The sequence below is a fragment of the Macrobrachium nipponense genome, chromosome 10 (assembly GCF_015104395.2).
Source record: "Macrobrachium nipponense isolate FS-2020 chromosome 10, ASM1510439v2, whole genome shotgun sequence".
Classification (NCBI taxonomy): Eukaryota; Metazoa; Arthropoda; class Malacostraca; order Decapoda; family Palaemonidae; genus Macrobrachium; species Macrobrachium nipponense.
This window is the reverse complement of record NC_087204.1, coordinates 72017043-72042042: the sequence shown is the minus strand read 5'-3', so window position 1 is coordinate 72042042 and position 25000 is coordinate 72017043. Positions and strand designations below refer to the sequence as shown.

At 36.1% G+C, this 25000-nt stretch overlaps 1 protein-coding gene across 6 annotated transcripts in view; it reads right to left on the bottom strand.

Annotated features, from left to right (window-relative positions):
- Nucleotides 1-25000, bottom strand: part of LOC135223682 (uncharacterized) — a 283252-nt gene that overhangs the window by 175315 nt on the left and 82937 nt on the right. For 5 of the 6 annotated variants that reach the window (XM_064262368.1, XM_064262370.1, XM_064262366.1 and 2 more), the window contains one exon: nt 13288-13344. The exons of the other annotated variant lie outside the window; for it this stretch is intronic. The gene's annotated coding sequence lies outside the window, so the exon portion shown is untranslated. The remainder of the gene's footprint in view (nt 1-13287; nt 13345-25000) is intronic. 6 annotated transcript variants of the gene reach the window in all.

The window sequence follows — 25000 nt, the reverse complement described above, 5'->3', positions numbered from 1 at the left end:
TGTAATGAGGGGCAGCCACTGTTAAGAGGAGGAGAGATTAGCAACCTCATTCCAGAATACTTTTCCAAGAACTGGAAGGCTGACACCCCTCTATAGCCATCCTCGTTAATGTGCATACTATGTATAAGTGTGTGTATATGTATTCATATATATATATATATATATATATATATATATATATATATATATATATACACACACTTATAAATATATATACATATATAAAGGACACAGTAAACGAGGAAATTATCTATTTAGTAAGTCAAAACATACTATAAACCGATTAATAATAATAATAATAATAATAATAATAATAATAATAATGGCATGAAAATCACTTTCAAGAGGGTCTTACCAAATCTCCTTGTCAATATACCTTTCATTTGACTTAATATGTCTGTAAATATTTCCGGCAATGTTGAAAGGAAAGTACACCATATCCCGCAACCGTAAAAAAAATATTAGGAAACACCACAAATAGATCTGTGATCGGGATGTAAACACATTGCCCATAGTCTGAGGTTCCATCTCCCTTAGGGAATATCTGAGATAGAGAGAGAGAGAGAGAGGAGAGAGAAGGAGGAAGAGAGGAGAGAGAGAGAGAAGAAATTCTCTTGAACCTGGATTTAAATTTAAATATATATACATATATTATATACATATATATGTATATATATATATAGATATATCTATATATATATATATATATATATCTATATATCTATATATATATATATATATATATATATATATATATAGAGAGAGAGAGAGAGAGAGAGAGAGAGAGAGAGAGAGAAATTCTCTTAACCTGGATTTAAATATATATATATAGATATATATATATATATATATATATATATATATATATATATATATATATAGAGAGAGAGAGAGAGAGAGAGAGAGAGAGAGAGAGAGAGAGAGAGCATGGAAATTACATTGGATTTAATACAAATCGAGATAGAAATTACACTGAACTTATCAGAAAACGAAGAGAGGGAGAGAAAAATCACATTAGATTTAAGAGAGAGAGACCTTACCTTACCTTACGTTTTGTTCGGGTTGCCCCAGGTCCCTCAGTGTGAGGCACCTCTACTGTCTACCAGAGAATTGCTAACGCATCTTCCGGTATATTTTGCATCTTCCAATCTTGGATGGTCTGGGAAGCAGCTTAGATATTTGTCGAGCTTATTCTTAAACACATCTACGCTCACTCCTGATATATTCTTCATATGAGCTGGCAACGCACTGAATAGACGCTGCATTGTCGATGCTGGTGCGTAGTGGATTAATATCCTGTGTGCTTTCCTTATTTTTCCTGGTATAGTTTTGGGCACTATTAATCTGCCTCTGCTTGCTCTTTCTTATTTTTAGCTCCATGGTGTTTTCGGCAATTTCTTCTATCTGATTCCACGCCTGTATTATCATGTAGCGTTCTCTTCTCCTTTCTAGACTGTATAATTTTAAGAAATGTAGTCTTTCCCAGTAGTCAAGATCCTTAACTTCTTCTATTCTAACATGTTCCTATTCAACATAACACCAAGGTCTTTAACAGCTTTCTTATTAATGATTGTCTCGTTATTAGGTCCCCTATATGCATATAGCTTTACTTCTCTATCTCCGTAATTTATTGATTCAAATTTATCAGAGTTAAATACCATCCTATTTACCTCTGCCCATTCATATACTTTGTGAACGTCTCTTTGTAGCGAGTTCCCTTCTTCATAAGAGAGAGAGAGAGAGAGCATGGAAATTACATTGAATTTAATACAAATCGAGAGAGAAATTACACTGAATTTAACAGAGAACGAAAGAGACGGAAAGAAAATAATTGGATTTGAGAGAGAGAGAGAGAGAGAGAGAGAGAGAGAGAGAGAGAGAGAGAGAGAGATTTCATTGGACTTTATAGGAAACGAGCAAATTTAGCACTCGAACTTCACTGCATTAAACAGGCGCTTCCCGCAGCCAAGCAAACACTATAGCAATGATCCTGCTGTAATAAACAGAATGATTTAGATCCGCTTAACCGCTGCTTAATTTCAAGGATGATTAAGGCCCTTGTTTGTTGAATTAATGGAGGTTCAAGTTATTTGCACAGCGATTTAAGAGAAGATGAAGACCTCCGCTTAATTAATCATAGCTTCATTCAGTTTGTATAAGTCACTCGGTACAACGTGTAATTTATAATGTATAATTGCTTAACTACAATGACAACTTTGTTTCCCTGAGGCGATGTATATGTATACTATAGATATGATTTATATATGTATGATTATATATTTATACGTATAATATAATGTTATATATACATATTATTATTATAATAATCTATATATATAGTATATATATAATATATAATGGCATGCTCAGAAAATATGCTGTTTTTCTTCTGTTTGTTTTTTTACCGTTTCGCCACGTCTTCAATGCTGAGTCGCATTTGTTGCCTCGGGGATAAGGGAATAAAACATCTCAGGAAAGCAAACAATTGGTACTGACTCCTCTGACTGATATTTTCCTGTGGCTGTCAGTTACACACACACACACACACACATACCAATATATATATATATATATATATATATATATATATATAAAAATTTGTATATATATGCTTAAAAAATCACAGTTGATGCACGTGACTTCATAAATAAGAGAATACCACGGGAAAATGATAGTCAGAAATCCAAGCGCTTTCGTCTTCAGACATCGTCAAGGAGCTACAGTAGCTCCTTGACGATGTCTGAATAAAGACGAAAAGCGCTTGGATTTCTGACTATCATTTTCCCGTGGTATTCGCTTATATATATATATATATATATATATATATATATATATATATATATATTATATCATACAATAATGGGCGTTATGTCAGTCAGTCCCGTCTGTCTGTTATTCAATCACGGCTCGACAGATTTAAACCAAACAAAAAACTATTGGATAGGGCTTTGATCGAGGATGACTTTTAGCCTTATATATACTGGCTAAACCTACCCGGTGCTGCCCAGGAAAACTGTGAATGACTGGCTACGGGTAGGGGGAGGGATGAGGGAGGGAGAGTTTCTGAATTATAGCACAGTAGTGAGTTAGCACTACATTCAAGCATACTGAATCAACTACGAATTCGTGCAATTTGCTGTAGACAGAACCTTGCACGATTCTCCTCTGCTTTGCTGTGCAGTTTATTTCACACAATTGATAAAAGGTCTGACCATTGTTGTAAGGGAGACAGCCTTATGTCCAGCAGAGATGATTTTTCTCTTCTAATGAGAAACATAATTTCCCCTTCCCCTTTCCTCCCCTCTCCTCCCATCCCTCTCCCCCTCCCATACCCTCCCTCCCATTCCTCTTCCCTCTTTTCCATCCCCTCCCTCCCTCCCCTCTCCTTTCTTTCTCACCCTTCCTCACCCCTATTCCCTCTACTTCCCCTCCCCTCTCCTTTCTCCCTTTCCCCACCCCTTCCCTCTTCCGTCCACTTCCCACTGCCCGTAGGCTGTCATTCATAGTTTTCCCAGGCAGCGCCGGGTAGGTTAGCTAGTATAAATTAGTATTTAAAACTTATATAAAAGTTTAATATTCCATCTTCAATCAACAGTTCTTTGTAAGGTGTAACTTAGGATTAACCTTCCATTTCTTTGTTAAGGAACAATCAATAACAGAATATATATTACTATTCTTTTGTAAGTCAATCCTAATAAGCTACGTATATTCCATCTTGTTTCCATGCAAAAACGTCAATATTTTGATGTAATGAGTTTGACACAAAGCAACGATTTATTAAAAATTAGTGGAATAATTAAACGTAATTAGAAACCATCTCTTCTCTCTCTCCTCTCTCTCTCTCTCGCTCTCTCTCTCTCTCTCAGCTATCTCTCTCTCTCTCTCCTAGATATTAAAAATAGAGAAATAGAAAATACTTTACAAAGCCTTTCAAGAAGTCTGTTACATCTACAGTGTATTTGCCACACTGAAGAGATGCCCTCAAACTGTTAGCGAAAATTTTTCGACCATCAAGTGCGTTATACATACATCATATATATATATATATATATATATAATATATATATATATAGTATATATATACTATACATACATACATTACATTATATAATATATATATATATATATATATATATATATATATATATATATATATATATATTACAGCTCTTTACTGAGTATCTGACATCTAGACTCAGACTTGTTTCCCTCACAGAATAGAATATAGAATTTAGCTAAGCCATATGCCAAATGTTGGGCCTTCGAGGTCATTCAGCGGTGAAACAGAAATGGGGGTAAAAAGGTTTGCAAGGAATAAGAGAGGAAAACTTGGCAGTTGCACTATGAATCAATTGTTAGGAGAGTTTGTTTGTATGGTATTTTTACGTTGCACGGAACAAGTGGTTATTCAGCAACGGGACCAACGGCTTTACTTGACTTCCGAACCACATCCAGACTGAACTTCTATCACCAGAAATACACATCTCTCACGCCTCATTGGAACGCAGGTACAGTAAAAGGAATTAAAGGGGGAGCAGTTTGTGGCCGAGGGGACACTGTAAAAAATCTTAAGTAATACCTACAGTGCACCGCATGAGGTGCACTGACGGCACTACATCATAAATCTATCAATTCTTTTACGAATACCAGGTAGTAATCTCTCTCCTAGTCGATAGAACCGGAGTAAACATCTACAGGACAACTCTGACATGATGATAATTAGATGGGCAACGGGTGACAATGTGGATAACATAGTCAGCGAGAGACCCGGTACAGACTAACTTCTCAATACTCGTCAGGCTACCTACTCCCACGTTCATCCCGAATACACAGTTCAGAGATTTTTTTTTTTTTTTTTTTTTTTTTACTGGTCTTAAGCCTATAATCCAATTCTTTTCTCCTTTCAAGCGGTGGGTGTGCTTCTTCTCTCCAAATGAAACGGCGCTTTCATCTTGTTCCTAGTTCCGTCTTATCTGGGCAGATAAGATCACCCGGGATAGATAAAGTCATCGAGTCGCCCGAAAATAACCAATTCAAAGCTTTTCTGCCATCGGTGCACTGGCTCAAAAAGTTACTTATCAGCTTCTCGTAACAGCTGGGTTTAGTGATTGCATTCTACCCCTGTCTTGAAGCAGATTGCAATATTCTTGGGTTGTGATTATTCAGTAACAACTGACAAAATACATATACTGTTTTCAAAGTCTTTTGGGGAAGAGAAAATAAATTGCCTCGCCAATTTAGTTAGAAATATTTTGTGCAGGCTTTCATCATGTAGGACACAAAAATAAACGGGCAAGAAAGCACTCTTACCTCCAGACACAAAAACCGAAGCCCAACACCCGATTTCATTTTCGTGGCTCTCAGCCCAAATCTCTAGTACGTTTCACTGAAATCCATCCATAAGTTTTTGATATCTTCATGTCGACGGAGAAAAAAAAAAATCCTGGATTCTAACCCACATGTAGATCTCTCAAAATTTTTAAGTATTACGCACCTTGTAAATAAGAGAGGGTGTACAAATACAAATACACACACACACACACACACAAATCCCGAGTTACTATAGCGAGCACACATTTCGTGCTTCTACAGCAGATGACAATCCCGTTGCGTATTTTAGTGTTATTAATATTTCTAATCTCATTTTATTTTCACTCACTTCACAGAAAACGCAACAGAACATACCAGCTACAGAAAGCTAAACGATTTAGATGTTCAGATTTTGAAAAGTACAATAAAAATAAGATCACGCAAACCAGACGGAGAAATTCGCCACTTGCCATTTTACTGAACGAAATATCTATCAAACGCCAATCTAATGGCGGACGTAAAAAGCCAACACACACACACACACACACACACACACACTAGCAAATTAAGAATTAAAAGTAAGAATTAAATGCTTAGTGAGTTACATAACACATTCTCTCTCTCTCTCTCTCTCTCTCTCTCTCTCTCTCTCTCTCTCTCTCTCTCTCTCTCTCAATGCTCGATGGCTATAGTATGTAGTTGTACAAACATGCAGGAGGCTCAGAATATTCTCTTTAAGTATGCTTCGCTCAACACAGTCAATATGAACGTCCAGTTACAAGCAGACGATATAAAAAAATGTTCTCGCAACATTGCAAGGCTTTTGTTTCACTGTCCTTTTCTGCTACATCAAGAGTTTATGAACATGCATTTACTCATCCAAATATGAACGAGAGAGAGAGAGAGAGAGAGAGAGAGAGAGAGGAGAGAGAGAGAGAGAGAGAGAGAGAGAGTATTTAAATATCCAACAATATAAGGTATGAAAAGACAAAAGAGAAAAAAAGGTAAAATCCAAACTTAAACCACCTCACCTTATCTAAGACTAAATAGCGATATTTGTGATTTCCCAAGCTAAACAATTTCTTCTTTGCTTAGGCAGGTGGAATATCCCAACTACCTTTAGTTTTAGAGGCAAACTGGCCTTACAACGCAATATCCTTACCCTTAACTAGAGCGGGGCAGAAAAAAAAAAAATCTGTGAAAGAGCGCTGATTATTTTCGTAAAAATCGTACTAATCCAATTCCTATCTAATTACTGACTAGACGTAGCCGCTCTCGCCCAATCATAGTCACCGGAGAAACGACTGATCTTTCTTTATCATTGCTATCAAAAACAAAGAAGCTTAGTTGGCTCTTTTCATACATTGCGGTATTATGATTCAATTCAAATTTCTTTATTCCAGTTCTGACATCTTGGCCCTTATGGACGTAGAAAGCATTTTGATGCACTAATTTTAGCCTTACAGATTATAACCACTTGAAACTTTGCACCTTGACAGAATATTAAGAAAAGGTGAACGTTGTGTGCAAATAACTAATGATAAACGTTTACCTTAACTCTCACGCAGGAGCGATCATTAGAGTTTCATCTAATTAAAAGCGTTCTTTGGCTTTATCAGTTACCATACACTATAATTCCTAAGCCTGCAAGTCCTTTTCGAGATACCAGGCTCAGGTGATGTCTTAAATTCAACTAAATAATGTCCATTAAACGAATCAAAGCAGAAATGTACATCAATTTCAAGCAGTTCTGTTTGCCAATGAAATAAAATTATGGTCGATATGAAGACATCAAGCCCACAAACAGACAAAATGCAAAGAGAATAATACGTCTACTGAAGAAATAAATTGCTAACAGCCTTCCCATAAATAAAAAAATCAACATCTTTATACATACATATTTTCTAGTTACTGCCGAAATAAGTATTTCCAATATATATAAATAAATAAATAATTCGTTACTTCGTGAACGTCGTTATTAAGAATTCTCCCTTCCCTTCCCAACAAAGCTAATATTCACCTTCAGAATACTGAAATTAAGAATGATTCCTTCCGGAACTTGGAATCTTCCCGTCTGGAACGATGGAGCTGGGAATCTTACTTTCTGGAGTCCTGACACAAGGACTATTCTACTCTGTCGCTGGTAAATAAGGTTCAGTGCCCCTAAAGATGTGATGCGTTATAATTTACCGTTTCGTTGCTACATCATTAAATGGTCATTAGTGATGCCATATATGTGTCACGGAGGGTGTGGGGGTCGGGGGGGGGGGAGGGGTGGTGTTCCGTCTAATTAATAGACAAAATATTTTTGCCGATTTCTTCTTGTGAAGGGTCTAGGTTACATAATTATGCAATTAGATCTGGCTACTTGGAAACTCTATATCTGTATCACGGCAAATTATATATAAAACATGTACGGTCTTTGATTGGAAACTGTATACAGTATATATTCATATATTTATATACTGCAAATTATCTAAAAAACCTGTACGTTCTTTGACTGGGGATGATGTGTGCGCGCGTATGTATAGTATAATCTAATATTATATATTAATATAATGAATATATATATAATTATATTACATATATATAAACTATACTTACATACATGTGTATGTATATTACATATCGTAGTCTTGTTCGTGGGTTTCGAACCATATTTCTGATATCTTCTTATTTAATAAGACGACCCTTATATAAGTGGAAAGGTTGGAGAAAAAGTAGTCCACCTTCTCTTAATTAAATGAAGCCGCATTACCATTCCGCTCCTTTTATTACGTATATAATATATATAATATATATATATATATATATATATATATATATAGATATATATATAATATATAAATAATATAATATATTAATTATATACATATTATATATATATATTATATAATATATATAATATATACAATATATATCTTACTTTAACGGGTGTTATGTCTGTCCGTCTGTCATTCAATAACGGCCAAACGGCTGGTCCGATGGGCATGAAACTTGGCAGGGTTAGGATGAGGACCCCTAAGATGGTTTTTAATGGGGTTTCATCCTACCCCTCGCACCCCGACCCCTAATTTGCTAGTATATATAATATATATATACTATATACATTTATATATATGCACAGGAAGTAGGAGCAGGAACAAACATGGGGAAGTATTACAATTTATTCCTACAGACGCGTTTCGCGTTTCGCTAAATGCATCCTCGTGGTCTGTACAATAAATAATGACCAATATAAATTAAATGAAAACCAAAACTTCGCACATAGGTAAAAATACACTAATAACTGACATAACAACACGAGAAATTAAAAGCACTAATGCTAATTAAAAGTTCAGAGATAAACAAAAACTAAACGCATGTATACAAAAACTATAGACTAAGAAAGATACAAGGCGGTGGAAGTGGACTGGTTGATGGAAACTCTCGAGTATCAATGATTTTTTGGGGCTGCAGTTTTGACCCACATTAATAAATTTATCATATTTAATGAGAATTTTACATTTTTTTACTATGTTCACGTATGCTGGACTGTTCGGGATTCGATAAAGTGAGCATCCAGCACTGAAACTAACTCCCTTGTGGCAGTCTATGCGAACCCTCACCATCCTCCGAGAAGAACCCACGTAAGTTCCCAGACTACATCTGGGACAAGAATATTTGTACATTGTACCAGAGGACATGAGTGGGCTTAAACGATCTTTAAATCTAAACATGGAGCCAACTGTGAGTGGATTAACAGGAAATGTTAAAATGTAAAGTTCTCAATAAATATGATGATTTTATTATTGTGGGACAAAACTCCAGCCCAAATGAATTATTGATCCTCGAGAGTCTTTCCATCAAACAGCTTGTTCCGCAGTTGAACAACCAGTCCACCTCCACCGCCTTGTATCTTTCTTAGTCTATTGTTTTTGTATAAAGTCTTTTAATCGTTGTTTATCTCTTGCCATGGTGGGTCGACCCCCAGAGCTCCTCAAATATTTTTTTACTTTGTATTTTACTAAATTAAGAAAAAAAATTTCTATCTAAACTTTCAATTAGCGTATGTGCTTTTAATTTCTCGCGTTGTTTTGTCAATTGTTAATGTATTTCTACCTATGTGTGAAGTTTTGGTTTTCATTTTAACTAGGTTGTAAATTATTTGTAAACAACTTGCAAATTCGTTTAATTCATATTTGTCATTAATTGTACAGACCCTGAGGATGCATTTAGCGAAATGCGAAACACGTCGGATGGAATAAATTGTAATACTTCGCCATGTTTGTCCTGCTCCTGCTCCCTGTGCATTTTATCACTTTGGCTGACTCGGCTGTTTTCCCTGTTCCCACTACTTTTATATATATATATATATATATATATATATATATATATATATATATATATATATATGTGTATATATATATATATATATATATATATATAGACACAAATATAAAAGGCCACATAGAACTGGGCCGATATTTTCATACTTCAGTAATTTTCCGCACAAAGATAAATGATGGTTAACTTGTGACCAGAGCCTTTCATATTTTGACATCAAAACTGTATTTTCCACCCAAATGCTTTGATACCTCTATAACATTATAACCCGACCCCCGCATGTAAACCACAATATTCAAAAGCGTATTAACCAGGAGTTACGCAATAACGTTCGATATTCGCGATAAAACCCTCTATTTTCGCGACTAAGAAGTTAAAATGGCTTTTATTTATGTGATTAAGTTTCCATGTTGCGTGAGTATTTAATTTTCAAAAGAAGAAATTTTCCCGGCGTTTTAGGGACATAATTATCGAGTCTTCATTTTTCTGCCATTAAGTCGCTAACCATATCGGCCTCTGCAATTAAAAATTTATATACGTGTGTATATATATATTACATATATATATAATATATATATATATATATATATATATAATATATATATATATATATACACACACACATACACATGAATATCTCTCAACCTAATGTCACTCAACGCAAGCCAATCTTGTTACCTTATTTAACCTGCGTATACTTTACTCACAGGGGGACAGTTTGTAGTATTTGATTATCTACCAAATTAACTTAACCTGCACTAGTTCAGTTATTCTAATCATGAAACATTTACTTTGCCTTCCCTCACACAAATTGACTTTATCTAACCTAACCTAACCGAAGACATGTAAAGTGGCATTCCTATAAAATTAATCTAACCTAACTTGAACTACAGGGTACAAAACTTAGGATACTAGATATAGCATGACTGACTTATGTTGCCTTCCTTTGCTTAATCTTATCTAATTTGATCTATATCTAGTACTTTACCTAACCACAAGTAACGAACGAAAAATGTGTGGAAAAAAAGAGACAAAACCGGCGATAACAGCACATTAAGAGGAGGTTCCATCTTTCAACACACATAAATCAGAAAAAAGCAGATGAATGAATATAAAAAGACATCGCGGCAAACTGAAATACCCCTCGAGCCATCCCCCAATTGTTATCAATCAAAGCGAATTCATGGCCCTCCCCCCCCCCCTCAAAAAAAAAAATTATATATATATATATATATATATAATATATATATATATATACTATATATATATATAAATAAATAATCAAATAAAGACAACAGTCAATGGTGAAAACTGTAATACACTGATTACGAAGTTAATCATTGATCATAATCACTGCATGCTTGTGTCATTACACAGTGGAACTGGAGTCATATGGAGTCCACTATCCCACACCCTAGTTTGAGATGAACAGAGAATGCGAGACTTGATACTTTCATGTCAAATATTTGTTGCAAAACATTTTAGGAAAAAATATCTGTCACAAAACATTTTAGAAGAAAATATTAGTGAAAGCATTTTAGGAGAATATTTATCACAAAGCACTTTAGAAAAAAAATATTTGTCACGTCATTTTAAGAGAAAATATTTGTAACAGCATTCTAAGAGGAAATATTTGTCACAAAGAATTTTAAAAGAAAATATCTGGCACACAGCATATTAGGAGAAGATATGTCACAAAGCATTTTTGAAAAAAGTATTTGTCATAAAGCATTTTTGAAGAAAATATCTGTCACAAAAGCATTTTAAGAGAAACTATTTGTCACAAATCATTTTAGGAGAAAATATTTGTCACAAATCATTTTAGGAGAAAATATTTGTCACAAAGCATTTTTGGAGAAAGTATCTGTCACAAAAGCATTTCATACGAGAAATTATTTGCCACAAAGCATTCTAGGACTAAATTTGTCACAAAGCATTTTAGGAGGAAATATATGTCACACAGCATTTTAGGATATAATATCTCACAAAGCATTTTAGGAGAACGGACACTATTTTAATCGATTCTTGACAACAGAGATCTAGTCTAATACTTCACTGGAAAACAACTAAATCCCGGAAAACAGAAAATAACGAGAAATCAGAATCTGGAGTCTGCATAATATCCAGCGAGGGCTCTCATACATAATGTCGAGAGATCACAGGTTCTGAATCTTGGGTTCGCTGGAGGGTTTCAAAGGGTACTGTATGGCTGACTGAAATCTATTGGAGAGAGAGAGAGAGAGAGAGAGAGAGAGAGAGAGAGAGAGAGAGAAATCAACGACATATTGATGTACTACAATTTAAGAAAATTAGTTATAAAAATTGTGGTATCATTTCAAATTCGAATACCCTATTTATAATCAACTTATGGTCAGCGCTGATCAGATAAAGTGAGCTTGGCATCAAATGGCGTTGGTCGGCCCCCTACCTCACATATTTGGGGAAAAAGGAACTTAGCCAAGACGCAAAATCACTCTAAGGTTTCGCAACCCTGCATTACCAGGACTGACATACTCACCTTCATGAATACATCAAAATACTAGAGAGACCATCTTCATTTTCAGATAAATGCATGATATATATATATTATTATATATATATATATATATATATATATATATATATAGATATGTATATATATATGTATATATATATATGTATAATTATATATATATATAGTATATATATATATATACTATATATACTACACACACACACATATATATAATATATGTATATATAGTATATAATATACATATATATAGTATATATAATTATATATATAATATATATATATATATTATATATATATATATATATATATATATATATATATATATATATATATATATATATATTATATATAATTACATGAGTAAAAACAGAGGTCGCTTAATTTAAGGCCTGTCCACACTAGAAATCACTATTTGGAAACAAAGTCTGCACTGTTCACAAACAGTTTTGCAAATAGTTTGGAGACTGTTTGAAACCAATGTTTCCTGTCCAGACCTCAATTGTCGTCAGGATGCCTGTCAGTGCAGTAGCCTCTGTATTTTATTAGGCAGTTTTAGTTAATGCACTCGAGGAGGGATAAATAAGAGAAAGGGAAAGAGATGGGTAATGTAAAGGAATTTTTTAGAAAAAGGGTACTGATTCCTCATCCCCGCCGCCCGGCGCGCACGCGCAAACACACACATGCATACATATGTACATTTACATACGTACGTAGGTACACATGTGTAGGTACATGTGTACATAAATATACATATCCACATCTGCATATGTAAATATGAATATGTACATAAGTATTTGCTCATACCAGTGTGTATATGTATATGTATGTGCATATATGCATGTATTTGTATTTACATATACACGTACATATATATACATATATACACGTACACATAATATATAAACATGCATTATTCATGTGTATATAAACATGCACGTAACAAACATATACATACATTAGACATGTGTATATATATACGTATTCACACAGACACACTAAATGTTTTCCATTCTGGATGGGAAACAAAACACTTGTTTCCTAGCGTGGACTGGCTCTAGAAATACCACTTGAAAACTACCACGAGTGCCAGGTAGAGAACGCCTGATATATTACGACAAACGGTAACGTTACCTTACCTCTTCTTGTCGAAGCACCTCTGTTATCTCGTCATACTTTTGAACTTTTCAGCCTGTCTGAAATCAATGAAAAACACAAGAATTATAAGTCTGTTATGAGAGCCAATTAACAACTGAAAACTTTAAAAGAAAGAGAAGCAAATGATTTTAAAACTAGGACACCTCAACAATGACATACTTCAAACCATCATTAAAACTAAGCATTTTGATTCGTATCCAGATCCACCGCGCAATCTAACCAACTAGTCTAACCGATTGGTACTTGTTCCCACAGACCACCACTTCACGGAATTTCATTGACATCCATCAATAAACTTCTCAGATATCTTGTAGACGACAAGGAAACAGACAAGAGTTTTTTCCCATTAATTTTCAACTCACTCTGATGGCTGGTGATAACCACACCTGACCCATTTAAAGAAAACAGGGACTCTGGTAATTATATTTCCCCCGCAGGAACCGCTGATCACCTTCTCATAAAAAAATAAGATTGAAAAGTGGGACAAGAAAAAAAATCCCATACAAAAAACACGGAGAACTTATTAAAGGGACACCAGGTCAAATTGGAATACGTTGCCTGGTAATCGAATTAAGGCCTAGAGAGAGAGAGAGAGAGAGAGAGAGAGAGAGAGAGAGAGAGAGAATGTTGTCATTATTATTTAAACTGCACTTATACTATTAACAGCTCTTGCTCTTAATGAAGAATGTTAAGGAGATTGCGTTTGTGTGTGAAAGAGATATATATATATACACTATAGATATATATATATATATATATATATATATATATATATATATATATATATATATATATATATGTATGTATATATATATATATATATATATATATAGAGAGAGAGAGATAGAGAGAGAGAAGAGAGAGAGAGAGAGAGAGAGAGAGATGAGAGAGAGAATGTTTTCAACGGTTGGGCTTCGAGGCAGCAAATTCGAACGTCTCTCTGCGCCTCCAACCATAGGGTCCGCCAACAGACTAACCAACATTAAAGCTGACGTGGAGGAGGAGGAGGGGTACGAGGAGGATGAGGAGGAGGAAGCGGAGAAAAACACCAGGAGGAAGAGGAAGAGGAAGACGAGTAAATGGATGAGGAAAAGGAACCAGGAGAGAAAAAGAAAGTGGGGGAGCAGAAATGAAAGAAAAGGTGGACCGAGTGATTAAGGATATTAAACCGACTTCATACCACGAGGAGGAGGGAGAAACAGGAAGAGGAAAGGTAAGAATAGAGAACTGAGCAATAAAGAGGGAGGCAGCACAATAAGAGGCGGCAGCGAAAGACAAAGAAGGCTGATTAAGAGGGGGCAAGAAATGGAAGCAGAAGGGAAAGGAGAAATGAGTGGAAGTTTAGGATCACTGGGGAGGGGGGGCGAATAAAGGAGGAGGAAGCAGGGGAGAATAAAAGAGGAAAAAAAAGGAGAATGAGGAAAAGCAGTAGCAGGGGCGAAAGATGAATACGTCAGATTATGTTTACTGTGTATCACGGCATTATGATTATGATTATGACTCAACGCCACTGCAATTCCCTCCCAACACGAGATCTCCAATTTCGGGAGACCGGAGGAGAAACCATAATGGCACTACAGAGCACTAAATGGCCCTCACGTACAAGAGCCATCATCGTCTCATGCCTACAGGAATATCATGGAGGCTCCGGAAGTACGTGAGAGCCATCTTCCTGGGAATGAAATTCACCCCTACGGCCCTTTTCGGGGGCGCGTGTTTGTCTCTTAGTACCGGAATGAGACCTCTCGCTTTTTTTTTTTCATCTACACAGACACACAAACACAAATACGCACAAGCACACAAACAGTATAGGACTATTCCTGGAAGTACGTCTTTTCATGGGGAATCTGTCTAACAACTTTTTATATTTAAGAGACCTTTAAGTATATGCATGTGGATGCGTACCTCCTCTCTCTCTCTCTCTCTCTCTCTCTCTCTCTCTCTCTCTCTCTCTCTTTTAAAACACACTAAGAAATTTGGACATCCCTTCGACCAGCTGGGCATAGGGGAAACCAAGGAATCTTTGCTATAAGCTTCCTTTGTTTTGTGCGTTTTGATGTCTTCTTTTGCGTTAAGGGCATCTCTTGCTCTAAGAACCCCTCGTCTGTGTATAAGTAAGTGTTTCGTTTGAATTTTCTCTCAAACAAGAAAATGAAAAGAATGTGTGTGTTGTTTTTATTTTTGGGGGTCTGAGCATCAGGATGCAGAGGATTCCCCTTGCAAACACAGACAAGAAAGGTGGTGGTACCTGTACGTCATGCGACCTGCAACTTGTACCTGAAGGCCATGCGACCTGTGACGGGTACCTGCAGGTCATCCGGCCTCTAATAACTCCTTCGCCTTAATCAAAAGACGGACACATTGCATCTGTGCCTTCTCGTGCTCTTGCTTGAAATATTCCTTTCACGAAACCTCCTGCCCTGGAAGTTTTCGTACCCTCCAATCCCATCTCCTACTTTATTGAGATCTTCGTATTAAGGTAGTAGCCCCTACCCCCAACAACAACACTCCCCTCCCTCTCTCTCTCTCTCTCTCTCTCTCTGCAATAACGACAAAAGCATCTCCGAAAAAACATTCGACAGTTCCCAAATAGGAGAGAAACATTGAGGGAGGCCCCATGTGTTCCCGGGTCTCATGCCCCATCTGGATACGAAATGCCAACAGTTGCGAGCAAGAAAGAGTCCTTCAGGTTATTGTATTACAGCTGCCGTGGGGCCTTTCCGCTCTTCTTCTTCTTCTTCTTCTTCTTCTTCTTCTTCTTCTCCAACATATGAAAATGGAATGCTGCTCTTCTAGCTGACTCGACCTTTATGCTTCTCGGTAAATGTTTACGGTGGCAGGAAATCACGGGTTGATTGATGGAGATACGTTTCTCAAACGAATTTAATTATTCAGTGAATATATTTCCTATAATTCTTCAGTACATGCATAGTAAAATGAAATAAAAATACAAATGTTCAGACACGCAACAGATAGTCCACAGATAAGCATAAATTTTCATAAAATTTAAACTGCACTGTTTTATTGATCGAAGCACATCTCTTCATCATATTCTATTAAGTGTTCGTCATCCTATGATGCAACTCATGCATACGTAGCAGAAAATTTCTCAAGTAAACCAGTTACACAGAAATTTAGATACACAAAAGAAGACCGTCCGCAGATGGGAATAATCTGAATAAATAAAACCTTTGGTTGGCTGATCGAAGTTCATCCGCTAATCAACTTGAATTTTATGTTACTCTAATGACTTTAAAGACTTACTATATATTTGCAGTAAAACCTAACAAAAGCACACCAGATACAATAAAATATAAGTTCTCAAAAATGCAGATTAAAAAAAAAATTAAACATGAAAATGGCTAAAAAGGTTTTTGGCACCGACTGCAACTACAGACACGGCATCCAAACAAGACAAAGATACTTAAGAGCTCCTCATCTCTTAACCCACATTATCTCAGGTCTACCAGACCTAGGATTAAAAGGCCATATCAACACAATCCCGCACTGCGGTTCTTTGATTATGTTAACAATCCGGCTAAAAGTATAATGGATTCGACACATTCCGTAGCCATTATCTTCCCAGGCATAAAACCGCATGTTCAGCACAATGGAATGTCGTCTTATTGTTGTAAGCTTGCGTGGGACTTTATTATAAAAATCGGAATGTTGGATTTGATTGTCTAGAACTTCTCTGCCTAACAGGTTTTGTCAAATCACAACTGTTGCATATATATATATATATATATATATATATATATATTATATATATATATGTATATGATATATATATATATATATATATATATATATATATAATACATACATATATACATGCAATATATATATACATATATATACATCATATTAATATTATATATATACATGCTATATATATATATATATATATACATATATCTATTATATATATATATATATATATATATATATATATATATATATATATTAGAGAGAGAGAGAGAGAGAGAGAGAGAGAGTTGCAAACTCGGGCACTTGCGATTACATGTACCATATTTCTAACCATAAACCGGCCCCCCCCCTTTCTCTCTCTCTCTCTCTCTCTCTCTCTCTCTCTCTCTCTCTCTGTAGGTTATTGCCATGGGGGCGGTGAGGTACGTGACGGTGCCAAGGTAGGCAAACTGCCCGAAAAGAAATACACGTGTGTTCATTTTATGTTCTTCCCACGAAGGCGAAGCTGGCATTTCGGGATCGCGGATGTTTCTGTGAATAATAACTTTTTTTTCTTGGTATAGAGATCAAAAGCTTCTTTTCCTTTAATATCTGGCTTTGGAACTCTCTTCTTCAATCAATTTTCCTTTCATCTCATAACCCTTCATCTCTAAAGTGGTTTCTTGCATCCTTCAATGCTAAACTTCACTCTTTACTGCAAGAACCCTCATGTTTAACCACACTCTTTTTTTAGAAACCCTCAATGTTAAACCACATTCTTTACTGTAGGAACCCTAAATGTTAAACCTTACTTTTTTTCTGTAGAAACCTTTAATGTTAAAACTAATTTTTTTCTGTAGAAACCCTGAATGTTAAACCTCACTCTTCTCTGTAGAAACCTTCAATGTTAAACCTCACTTTTTTCTGTAGAAACCCTTAATTTTAAAACTATTTCTTTTCTGTAAACTCTGAATGTTAAACCTCACTCTTCTGTAGGAACCCTGAATGTTAAACCTCGCTCTTTTCAGCAGAAACTCTCAATGTTGAACCTCACTCTTTTCAGCAGAAACCCTCACTCTTTTCTGTAGAAACCCTCAATGTTAAACGTCACTCTTTTCTATAAGAACACTCACTGTTAAACCTCACTCTTTTCTATAAGAACACTCACTGTTAAACCTCACTCTTTTCTATAAGAACACTGTTAAACCTCACTCTTTTCAGCAGAAACCCTCAAACTTTTCTGTAGAAACCTCAATGTTAAACCTCACTTCTTTCTTATGTTCTTTAGGCTTTGGCTACTTTATCACTTGCATCTTCGTAAAGAGAGAGAGAGAGAGAGAGAGAGAGAGAGAGAGAGAGAGAGAGAGAGAGAGAGAGAGAGAGAGAGATAGGAGTTTTTCATGAAGTGACTCAAAGCCTACAATTAACAACGGTCACAGGAGGGAACAGAAAACTCCACATACTGAAAACGACGGGTTTCAAGCACTGATTAATACTGGTTCACTCTGAGAGTCCAGAACGTCCACAAAGGACAACTCAGAGCATCGTGAAGTCCAACAGCGTGTAAAAGGACAGAGGATATATGACACGGTTATGATACAAAAAATAATAAATTATGACAACACGTAAAAAAATATAGTACATACTTAACAAGAAAAACGACACCTACAATACATCTAAATATCACCTCAACATAAGTAAAGATACAGTTCTGATGTCCCAGGTCGATTCAAAGATTTTAGAGGAAGCCATTTAGGATTTTCAATGACAACGAGGAAACTTTACGTTCAAACTGTCTGGCACATATAAGATGAAGCACTTGTCAACATGTATTAATGTTAACCATTCATCTCGTTAACAAAAAGAAACTCTTAACGCCAAGTTTCCAAGAAACAAAACAAAACGATAAATCAGTAGATACATTACGAAATGCCTGAAGACTTTCACAAAATATTTTTGCAGAGAGCAGGGGAGTTATTTATCTTCTATACAACGGATTTATTCCTCTTCCATGTCAGAATTCAACTGAAATGAGGCTTTAACTTTACCTGGGAAGTTAGGTCATTACTTCACAAATATTTTCTTTTATTACTACGATATCATTTATATATATACACATTTATCAGTGAAAAGACCATATAAAAAAAGGAAAATGTGTGTATAGAGAAGAGAAGCATGGACACAGTACAAACGACAACTATTATGGATGACATAAATTAAGAAGTAAATAAATAAATATTTAAGTATATGTATATATTACAGATGAGAGAAGTTACAAACTGCAGCAAGATACACATGACGACGTCTTAAATAAGAATTTCTCATATTCCCAACAATCATAATCAGCTCGACAAGAGAGAGGATGGAACGCCTTACAATGAAATGGAATTGAAGACTTAAACGAAAGCAATTAAATATCAGTTAACTGAACAAAATGTGGACGATGACCTTCTGCAAAGCGAATAGCCCCCATTAATGCTACTTACTATCGCAGTTACGATGACAGCAGACGTTCCCTGTTGCCAAAGAATTTACGGGAAGCTGAAACTAAGCAAAAGTTCACTATTTTCCCATCTGAATATTTTTAATAACGGGTTTATGTGTTTAGCTACGAAGGAAACTTCCGAAATAGAGGAGAGATTATAAAAAAGTAGTTCTTTTAAACTCTTTAAGAGTGTATCTGACATTCACCATTAAATAACTCCTTTCATCATTAATTTGTCAGTTTGAATGACATTCCTTGCGGCGTAGCCTATCCTAGTTTTTGAGTCTATTCAGTGATTATTCGTTCATGAAAAAAAAAGTTGGAAGCGTTCGAAGCCATAATCAACAGCTAATGAGCTTCATTCTTACCTCAGAGCCGAAGGCATTCTGTCTCTCATCAGCAGCCAATCACGCTCATTCACAGATTTATCGCTTCGCCTTACCTGACATCGTTTAACAGAAGTTTCGTTTTGGGTACGATTATCGATTTTCCAAATTCTAAACTTTATACGATTAACCATTTTCCAAATTCTAAACTTTATAAACTTCATAAATCTCACAACATGACAGGCAGGCTCAGAGAGAGAGAGAGAGAGAGAGAGAGAGAGAGAGAGAGAGAGAGAGAGAGAGAGAGAGAGAGAGCTGGATTTTTACCCAAGCTGCTGCTTGGGTACGACTAACGAGTTTTAGAATAGGTACGCTATTAATTTTACAAGGTGACAAAATCCGTTCCGAGAGAGAGAGAGAGAGAGGAGAGAGAGAGAGAGAGAGAGAGAGAGAGAGAGATTTTTTCCAGAGGAACACCCACATTAATCCCTTTTATTCATGTAGAGGTGAATATTTGTGGTGCGTTAATATTTACAATGATGGAAAAGAGCGAGGGCGCAAACAAGCGCATGCAATCTCTGAAATCCAAACGCAATGGCTCTTAACCTTTATGAATCCCAGCCACAAACATCAGGGTTGCCAGGCCACCAGGCCTAAATCCAATTAACCTGACATGATGGAGATGAATACAATGATATGAACAAATATGACACAAATATTGGAACATGAAATCTACTTGGTATTTTCCCCAGATCAATGGAAATGCAATGGTCATGCAACCAACGACCAACGTCACCGTTTCCTTCCACTTTCTAACGAAATCCTTTGGAATTCAGAATAGGAAGTAAAAGGATGGCAAAGAATACGAAACAAAAGAATGCGAGGGTTATTTCATCTAAAATGTCAATATATCAGTCCATGTCGTATATACCTCGAGATGAAACAGAGCAATATCATTTTGTAACGTCATTCGCGCATGATGTTTTACCACCAAATTATGAAAAAGTAGATTGTTGGGAAATTGAACTCGCTCGAGGGACTGTTAGGAAACTCCTTGCGGAAAACCTGGGCATTCGCAAACTTTAACTCAAGAACCTCGGTCCCAATGCTCCTGTTTACCTTTAGAACACCCAGAGGCAAACACGTATGGACCTCAGAGGACGAATCGTTGCGACACCACATAACGTAAACAAATCAATCATGCATGAAGCTGACGGCTTGACTGCAGCTGACCCCGTCACGATTACATCCGACCCCAGATGCGAGATCATGTTTTGTTGTCATCATGAATATGCCATATTCCTATCTGAATCAATAACGAGTTTTCCATTTATCCTCATTAAAACGAATATTTGAATACTGATCAACAAGTGGTTATTGGAACTGCCCGGCAGGATTTAGATGAGAAAACTTTACTCATATTTTTATAGGATGCAATCTGCATGATCAGAGGACGTCGATATCTACACCAAACTGGCCAACAGTTTAAACGTTCACGTTAGTCACAACCGCAGACACAAGAAGTCTGAACGCGATGTTAAAGCCACCTAAAAACACAAAAAATTTTGAACCTACAACAAACCTTAAAAGTCTGGCACTAGACACAGCGCCATATAAAGGCCCGAAAACTTGAGCAAATAGGTGTAGTCATCAGCAACAGCATACGAAAGCTCTAAACTTGATTGTTCTGAGATATGAGGTCACAGTATATACTTGGGAGTGGGTAAAATAACCTCGATCACAAAGTACAGTGGATAATGAATTGTCACATTAAGGCTAATAAGTTTTCCAAGAAGAGAGAGAGAGAGAGAGAGAGAGAGAGAGAGAGAGAGAGAGAGAGAGAGAGAGAGAGAGAACAAACCTCAGAGATCTGACTAGAGTGATAATGGCTCACACTGAGAATGGATTAGAATATAGAATTTAGGCCAAACGACAAGCGCTGGGACCTATGAGGCCATTCAGCGCTGAAAGGGAAATTGACAGTAAGGTGGTTTGAAAGGTGTAACAAGAGGAAAACCTCACAGTTGCACTATGAAGCAATTGTTAAGAGAGGGTGGGAAGTCGGAAAGAAGAGAGAGATGGCTCACAATGACACCAGAAAGACAATGGACAAAGCAACCAAGTAACAAAGACTGGAAACTAAATTCAATTTTTTTTTTCATTCTGCAATGAGGTTTTAGCGAGGTAAAGCTTTCACTGCAAATTTACGACCTTGTATCCCCACACATTTATCAGGCGATTAAAACTGAATTGTTTACTTAACTGATCGAAACAGAGGCAAATTCTGGATATTACACCATGAGTCTCGGTAAATACCTTGGATTTTTCACAACCCCCTGACACCGCCAACGTGTCTCTGTCCGCTATATATTCTAAACGGTATACATGCATATACTACACACATACATATACGTTTCAGTGTGTTTATATGAATATATATCTAATAAAAGGAGCCCATAAAAACACCAAAATATAGAGAGAAAAGTACTATATTTCAGAGGGAGACAGCAGTCTCTGAAATATAGTACTTTTCTCTCTATATTTTGATGTTTGTATGGGCTCCTTTTATTAGATGGAATTCTGTTGTAACAGAACATTTTTACCAGTCATATATATATATATATATATATATATATATATATATATATATATATATATATATATATATATATATATATACATATACATACATACATACATATACATAAACCCACAACCTAGTACAGCAAAATTAAAATTGTTTTGGTGTTAATTTACTTTTCTACTCAGCGCGGTCTTAAAATACGAAAGAAAAAACTTAAAAGCCATTACCTACGGTATTAAGCCAACAGACATGACGCCTAAATGGCAGCAGTTTATACTTTTTTCGGCAAAACAGCAGCCAAGGGGCAGACATTGACTGACAGACGGACAGACATGAAGAGAGACAGAGGAATAGTATACTACATCCACAGGTTCCACTAGAAAAGAAAGCGAGGATCAATGAGAGAATAAGTTGAAAAGAGCCTGCGTGTGTCTGTCTATAACACGATTATAAGTCGATTATCTCAAAAAGCTGTTGGTGGAAGTCCATGATGTTTTGTAGAGTACTAGGCAGTGGACCGAGTAACAGGGAAGAGCAAATAATGAAATGGATCTAAATATGAATCAAATCTTACCTCAATTGGTAACAGGAGAGCAATGAAGATTTTTGTTCCATTTTCACGTTAGGTTTATAAAACAAATGCCAGCATGCTGATGGAAATATAAATAAATAATTCGTCTATGTACTATGCAATGTTAAACCTCACTCTTATGTGCGGAAACCCTCAAAGTTAAACCTCACTTTTTTCTGTAGGAATCCTTTATGTTAAACCTCACACTTATCTGCAGATAAGATGTATAAGGTCACAGCTTTTTGTTTATTATGTTTTGCCATCCGAGGTCAAAATCCGCTCGGTGGCACGCCTCCAGAAAACAAGGTCAGGTCAGCCACACCCACCTTTGCAAAAAGAACAAATTAAAGGGGCCGTATTCGCATGAGGGGAAGGGGAAGGGGAAGGGGAAGGGGTGTGGGGAGGTGGAAGAAAAATTCCCTTTCCTTATTCTCGTGGGAAATCACACCCAAAATGGCAACATTCTCCTTTCATCCCTCGAGATTTCTCTCTTTCTGCTAAATTGATTCCCAATGACTGCCAGAAAACGGGCGCAGACGGCGGGGAAACTTCGATTTTATTGAGTCGTAGATGCAAAATGAGAGATTTAGAAGCTTTATCTTTTCGGAATTTCTTCTTTCAAAAATGAAATCCAGCGGATGATGAAGGAGGAAAGCTGGGTGGAAGGAATGAAGGTTTCACCTGTGTCAAGGCAGAGAAGAAAAATTAAACTGAAGCTTACAGGCTTCAACTATCTGGCGTAAATGGCGATGCGACAACGAAGCCCGTTGCTGATTAAGTAAGCGAAAGCGTCTTTGAATTTTTGATATATTTGGATTTTTGGCATTATGCCAGGCGCTGGGGCAACTAAAGCCATTAAGTACTGAAGCGGAAATTGACAGGAGAAGGTTTGAAAGGTGTAACAGGAGGAAAACCTCGCAGTGAAACAATTGTTAGGAGAGGGTGGGCAGTAAGATGAATAAAGAGAATATGAACGGAGGCACAGTAAAAGGAATGAAAGTAGTTGCAGCTAGGGGTCGAAGGGACGCTGCAAAGGACCTTAAGCAATGCCTACATTGCACCGGATGAAGTACACTGACGGCACTACCCCGAGACGGGGCGCGAAAGCGTGTTAACATCTAGTAAACTAACAGCCAAAACCTTATTGAATTACATCCACTTAGCTTAATATACTCCGAGATGCCAATTGGTAAGGAAAGAATCTGCTAACAGGTAACAAGTTCTTCCAACATAACACCCAGTTGCGATATCGGAATCAGTAAGGTTCTCAAAGTAGTATATACTACACCTTCAACTCAGATCTTAACCTCAAAGCATACTTAACAGTCAAATAATGAACTTAGAACGTGATTCTATAACAAAGAACAGAATGATAACAAAACTATCCAACTCATACAAGGTTCACAGGAAAAAAAACTCAGAAGGTGCATTCTGATACATTATCATCAGTAGATGAGAATGAGAGTTTTTCCGGTCAGTAATTATTTCAAGCAACTCGGTGTCAAGCAAACTAACGAGATACAGATTTTGAACGAAGATGGGAGACGTTTCATTAAGTTGGGCAGACACTCCGTAATTGCAGCAGCTAATTGATAAATAACAAAAGTTTGCGACATGAACGTGTCTGTGTCACGTGTGCACAGGCAAGTGTAGACCTTTTGGAAAATACATAAGTAAATCGTATAAACATACATAAATACATACAAACGTGAGTATGAAAATATGATGCGATACACCCACACCCACACATACGTATATATATATATATATATATATATATATATATAGATATAGATATTATATATAGATATTATATATATATATATATATATATATATATATATATATATATATATACAGACCTTTTGGCTACATACATACATAAATCGCCCATACATACATAAATACATAAAAAACGTGAGTATGTATATAAATGATACACCTAACCTCCATTTATATATTATATATATATATATAATATATATATATATATATATATATATATATATATACATCACATATATAAGTCTATCACATT